Source organism: Penaeus chinensis, chromosome 33 (assembly GCF_019202785.1).
Source record: "Penaeus chinensis breed Huanghai No. 1 chromosome 33, ASM1920278v2, whole genome shotgun sequence".
In the NCBI taxonomy this organism is placed as follows: domain Eukaryota; kingdom Metazoa; phylum Arthropoda; class Malacostraca; order Decapoda; family Penaeidae; genus Penaeus; species Penaeus chinensis.
Genome location: NC_061851.1, coordinates 16,310,083 through 16,316,858, shown reverse-complemented (window position 1 = coordinate 16,316,858; position 6,776 = coordinate 16,310,083).

Below are 6,776 nucleotides of genomic sequence, written 5' to 3'. Positions count from 1 at the left end.
GCTTTGTGCGCCTGGCTTGTGGGCTCAGCCGCTCTTATTAGCGAAGTTTCCACCATGCAGCTTTTTTGGACAAACTTACGTTCTGTCTAATACATCCGTTTTAGTTTTATTTATTCATCGGTGAGCTGTATTTATTGTTGTTCTTTTGGGTTTCCGGTGGTCATTATTCCGGGTTGGGTTATTTGCAGCTGAAATTAGTGTTTTATGATACTCGTCGAGAATAGAAAGATGCATTTATGAATGTCATAAACTCGTTGATAAAGATATCATGCACACAGCTTGTTTTATCTGCTTGATAATATGCCATGAATATTAAGAAAATGTTTAATCAATTTTTACATTATTGTTTAGATTTTGTGATTGTATGAGAAGATACTGTAATAGTGATTCATTTTAAAGGTTATTCAATATCCAAAGGCTATAAAAAGAATATAGATTAACTCATATATATATATATATATATATATATGTGTGTGTGTGTGTGTGTGTGTGTTTGTGTGTGTGTGTGTGTGTGTGTGTGTGTGTGTGTGTGTGTGTGTGTGTACAGGAATGTGTATATATTTGTGTTTCCCTAGTAAAAGTCACTCTTCTTCACCACTGAAAATACATATAACTGAAATGAAATTACGTTTTACAAAAATATGGAAGGGCCCCACACCCACTTGAAATAAAACAATCCACTCCTGAAAAAAATATATATTGCTCGATCCGCAGCTGACCGAGAAATACGAAAAAAAAATAGTTCAAGGAGAAACAGGACCCGGAAAATTACATTGTGCATCCACAGCGCCCATGGAAGAGGCCATACCACGCCCACGAAAAAGAAAATGCCGCCCCAGTCGCGACGAGAAGCAAGACGATCCCGCCCACTACATTGAGCATTCTCAGACGCCATCGAAAATTCGACGGAGATAACCATAATGGAAAGGTTTATCCCTTGTCTTTGTGAATACGCTCTCGCCGCACCTTACCTATGAATACGAAATTACGGGGATCTCTCCTACTCTCCCAGGCTCCCTCCCTCTCTCCCCGTCCTCTCTCCCTGCTACCTGCCTCCCTCCCTCCCTCCATCCGTCCTTCCCTATCTCTCCTACTACCTGCCTCCTCTCCTCCCTCCTTCCTTCCCTCTCTTCCTGCTACCTGCCTCCTCTTCTTCCCTCACTGACTGCCTGCCTCTCTCCGTGCCTCCTCTCCCTGCCTCCTCTCCCTGCGTCCTATCTTCCTTCCCTCTGCCTCCTATCCTGCCTTTCCCGCCTCCCCTCCTTCCTTTCTTCCTTCCATCCATCATTCCTTCCCTTGCTCTTTCTCGCCATCTCTCCCTGCCTCTCCTCTCCCTTTCCTTCTTCCGTTCTTCCTTCCCTCCCCTCCCCACCCTCCCCTCCCTCCCTCCCTCCCTCCCTCCCTCTTTCCTTTCCTCCCTCCTTCCCTCCCTACCTCCCTCCCTCCCTCCCTCCCTACCTCCCTCCCTACCTCCCTCCCTCCCTCCCTCCCTCCCTCCCTCCCTCCCTCCCTCCCTCCTTCCCATCCACCCGCTCGTTTCATCTCGGCTTATTATTATATCCTCTGGCGTATGGAGGAATAAGAACGTGAATGAAGGGGTAGGGGGGGAGGTGAAGAAAGAGAGAAGAGGAATAATACGAGATGGAAGGGAAAGGAGAAAAGAAGAAAGAGACAGAGAGGAATAATTTAATATTCTCAGGAAGATGTTCCGCTTACCTTCTTTCAGTCCATCTTGTCTTGCCTGTGCACATATTTATCTCCCTTTTGCTGTGCACTGATTTCTACTGCCTATTTTCTCCTCTCTTCTTTCGCTTTTCATCCCTTTTTTTTTTTTCTTTCTTTTTTTTTACTTTTCAATCCTCTTCCTTCCTGTTATCTTTTCCCGGTCCAATATACTTCCCTCGGGTTTGTCCAGCCAGGGTAACAGGATGAAACTATTTTCCCCCTCTGCCTTCCTGACTGATGCATTGTCTATATTTATACTTTACAGCCCTGTTTTTGCATTAATCAACATACTGACTACCTGACTCTCCTGTCTGTCGAACTTCTGTTAATTCCTCATCAAACACGCGCATTCACACTCTCATATTCACATTCAAACTCGCACTCATGTTCACACGTACGCACACGCACGCTCGCACACACACACACACACACACACACACACACACACACACACACACACACACACACACACACACACACAAACGCACACACGCACTGCAATATGTTAATGTATCAGTGTTCATGGTTATTATTTGTCTGTAATATGATTAGTTGTTTTTCCGCCAATTGCTTGTTAGTAACATTTTAGTAATTTATTTCTCAAGAATGATTCCTGTTGATGTTATCATTAATTAATTTACTAGTTTTATTACTACAATGCATCAGTTACCTTATTATGTAATTGTTTTTTCTGTCTTTCTTTTTTCTTTTTCTTGCTTATCTTTTGACGATGAGTTGTCCTTGACGTTTCCCTAAGCCATTGAATTCTGGTTCCCGATATTTACCTTGCGCTTACGTAATCCACTGGCTGATTGGTATCATCATTTAACGTCAACAGAATCGTGGGTGTAATGTTTACTGATAACCCGAGTGTATATGCAGATGAGGAAGCAGTGAATGACGTCCAGGTAATATAACGAGGTAGGCTGGCCGAGAGTACACGAGTGCCAGTTGAGGCAGATGGCACCAGGTGGCACTCTCGGTGCTTTATGGCCCCGGGAGGGAGGTCGGACACCCATCTGTCGACCCGTCACACATCCCTACTCATAAACATATTGCTGATCTGACTCACTGATTGTACTCATCGTCGGACCCACTTTGGGATTATCCATTTATCCACTTTGAAGGGTGGATATGCGGGTAGGTGTTGGGAGCGAGAAACGGCAAGGGTGATGATGAATCGAGAGGAAAATGGATTATAGTATAATGAAGGAGGGAACAGGAAGAGGAGGAAGAGGAGTGTGGGAAGAGGAGGTAGAGAAAGAAGAGGAGAGGGAGGAGGTGGAAGGCAGTGGAAAGGGGAGAGGAGGGAGGGAAAAGGAGGGGGAGGATGAGGAGGGCGGGAAGAGTAGATAGGGGAAGAAAGAAGTGGGGAGGGGAATGGAAGGAAGAAGGATCCTAAGTACAAAATCCCACAGAATGTAGGTTGATGTTATGGAGGAAAGAGGAAGAAAGAAACGAGATAAAACACCAAAAAAAGGTAAAGGAGGAGGATAGGAGGAGTAATGATAAGAACGAATACGTCGAAGGTAAGGACGACGCGACGGGAGATCGAGGAGCCGTAACCCGTATTTATATGCAGCACTCACGGTATCCTTCGAGGCTGTTAAGGCCGGTGATAAACGGGGCGCTCCGTGATGGGATGGCGAAGTGATGGGCGCGCCTCATTGGCCAGAATCCTTTGTCATTGACCAATCAGTATTTGTCTCCTCTGTCACTGACCAATCACAATTCGTCTTCTCTGTCACTGACCAATCACAATTCGTCTCTTTCGAACGGAATCTACCTGTTTCGTGATCTCCGTCGGAAAAGTCCATTAGTGTGATGTTGCATGTCCATTGCGCGGGAGTGTGTCGGACATTGGAATGATTTATTTTGCAACGCGAAGCTTGCAATTATGCAGTCAATAAAATTGGCATGTTTTTTACTCGTTTTCGTATTGTAAGATTCTCGAGATATCAGAGTTCTTGACATTAATTGTCTGTGTGGGTCTGTATGTATGTATGTATATATGTATGTATGTATGCATGTATGTGCAGTATGTATGTCAAAGTCTCAATTTTTCTTTTATACCAAACATGTTTTTTATGAAGTCTGTATTTCACTCTTCCTCAAAATATTTTTTTTATGAATACCTCTAGTTCCGGGTAGGAGGCTCGTGGGTCGTGCAACACAACATGGCGTTGCGTTTTAAGTTACCCCTCGATTTTACGATTGTCCGTTTTCTTGTAGTTCTAGATTAGTGAGTCCTAATCTGGGGATCGTGAGTTCCAGGGTGAGGGAGCACAAGGCTAAAGAAAAAGACATTTAGATTTCTTTTAAGTGTAGCGATGGGTTGATGCATGTATAGAATTCTTTATTCAATAAAGGTTGATTGTTTTTTTCGTTTTGGTGTTGATGTAGGCGGGGTGTGTGTGTGGGGTGGGGGGGGGGGGGCAGGGCTTCTAGAGTAGCGGTTTGATTAAAGGTTTAAATATCCACAGTTCTAAGCTATATATATATATATTTTTTTACCATAAACCATACTTCATTTCATATGTTCCAAAATTTTCAGGGAATCGCTATACGACTTACATTACATATCAACTCATCAACATTTTAGTACCTACATACCAACCCTTCATTACAGAAATCAAACATTTTAGCATACATATCCACATTTTAGTATCACAAGCTCCCACATATATTCATACCCCCTCCCAAATCCCCCTTTTTTTTAGCGTACAAGAGAGTCGGAATGCAGTCCCCGTATTGCACGAGTGGCAAGAGACCGGCGGGCTCACAGGCCAGCGGCTCCAGGAATGTATTTTGGGACGCAAAGTTTTTTTTAGGAGGCGCCCTAACAACTGGCCGTGGGATGTGCGCAAAGTTTTTATCACGGATCCCTGGCTCTCTGGTCTTGGGGGGGGGGGGGGAAGAGAGCGAAGAGAGAGAGAGAGAGAGAGAGAGAGAGAGAGAGAGAGAGAGAGAGAGAGAGAGAGAGAGAGAGAGAGAGAGAGAGAGAGAGAGAGAGAGGAGAGAGAGAGAGGAGAGAGGGGGGGAGGGGGAGAGAGAGAGAGAGAGAGAGAAAGGGGGGGGAGAGAGAGAGAGAGAAGGGGAGGAGGGGGGGAGTAAGGGGACGGGGTGTGAGGAGAGGTGGAGGAAGAGAAGTGAGGGGATGATGATGACATGGGTAGACAGACAGATAAATAAAGAAAGAAATGAATGGTGAATGTAATAAGGGAAGAACAGACAGTGAAGATGGAAAATAGAAATTACAGTTTTAAGGAGAGTTAACGCAGTTGGTAAACTTAATTGACAAGACACCTATTATAGCGAAACAGTTTAAATAGCCAACGACAAAGTAAAAAGATTAAAGGTTCTGCCCCGGCGAGTGTGGCAACTCGGAGGTCCTGTCCTGCGTTCGTAATGACAAATTTCGAAAATGTGTTTCAAGTTCATTCCCCTCCCCCCCTCACCCCCTTTCCCCTCTTCCTCTCTCAGCTCCCCCCCTCCCCCATTTCCCTCCTTCCTCTCCTTCCCCTCTTATCTCCCTCCTCGCTTCCTCTGTGCCCCCCCCCCCCTCCTTCCTCCCCACCCTCGCTTTCTCTGCTACCCCCTTCCCCATCCTTCCCCCCAACCCTTCCCCTCCTTCTCGCTTTCTCTGCACCCATCCTTCTACACCCCCCCTTCCCCTCGCCCCCTTCCCCTCCCCCCTCATAAAAAAGGGATCCGGCTGAGCCTACGTAGGATTGATCAGACCGGAAGTAATGGCTGACGAGGAGAACGGCCTCGTGAACCAAGTTTTATCCTCGAGATACCAGGCGAAAGGCGAAATTATGAGGGCTTTTCTGCGCCGTCTCTCTCTCTCTCTCTCTCTCTCTCTTCTCTCTCTCTCTCTCTCTCTCTCTCTCTCTCTCTCTCTCTCTCTCTATATATATATATATATATATATATATATATATATATATATATATATATATATATATTTATATATATATATACACACACACACACACACACACACACACACACACACACACACACACATATATATATATATATATATATATATATATATATATATATGTACATAAATTATATGCATGGCTATATATCTTTCCTACATTGGTTCAAAAATTTGAAAAAGCAGATTCAACTCATAAATTAAAGATTTTGTATAACTTTTCTGGAGTTACGTTAAATAATTCCTTATTCTTTATACAGTGAATCATAATTAATTAGATGTATATACTTGTAATGAAAGTGTAATGTTCTTTCCCATTATTCCTATCAACATCTTTACATATATTACTCTACTTTGGTTTTGTTTTTTTTTAAGAATCAAAAAAGTATATATACATTTATACATACAAACGTATCTCTCTCTCTTTCCTTATCTATCTAGCTATATATCTATCTAGCTATTTTTGCCTCTCTCTCTCTCTTTCTCTCTCTGTGTCTCTCTCCCTCCCTCCCTCCCTCCCTCCCTCCCTCCCTTCTTCCCTCCCTCCCCCCTCCCTCTCTCCTTTCTTCCCTCCCCTTCTCACTTTACCTCCCTCCTTCCCTCCCCCTCCCTCCCCCTCCCCCTCCCTACCTCCCTTCCCTTTCCCCCATCATCTCCCCCACTCTACAGCAACACATGACGTAAATCATCGTAAATTTTGGAACAGAAATTTAATTTATCATCTCGGTTATTTCTGACGTCTGCGAGAGGAAAGGAAACGCTATTTTATGAACCATTCTGATAAAGTAGTGTAGCCTCCTCCCAATTTTTCTCCCAGCGAAGCCTATCTCATTAACGGGGAAAGTTATCGCCATCCGACGGGGGGTAGGCGACGCGAGGGAACGGACGGACGGACGGACGGACGAACGAGCGAACGCAGAAGCAGATGAATTATCGCAGGAACGGATGAGCGAACGCAGGAACGGATGAACGAATGAAGAACCCTAGGAATGGATGAGCGAACGCAGGAAAGGATGAACGAACGCAGGAACGAACGCACGAGCAGACGAACGAACGCACGAGCGGACGAACGAATGAACACAATAACGGACGAACGAGTTTGACA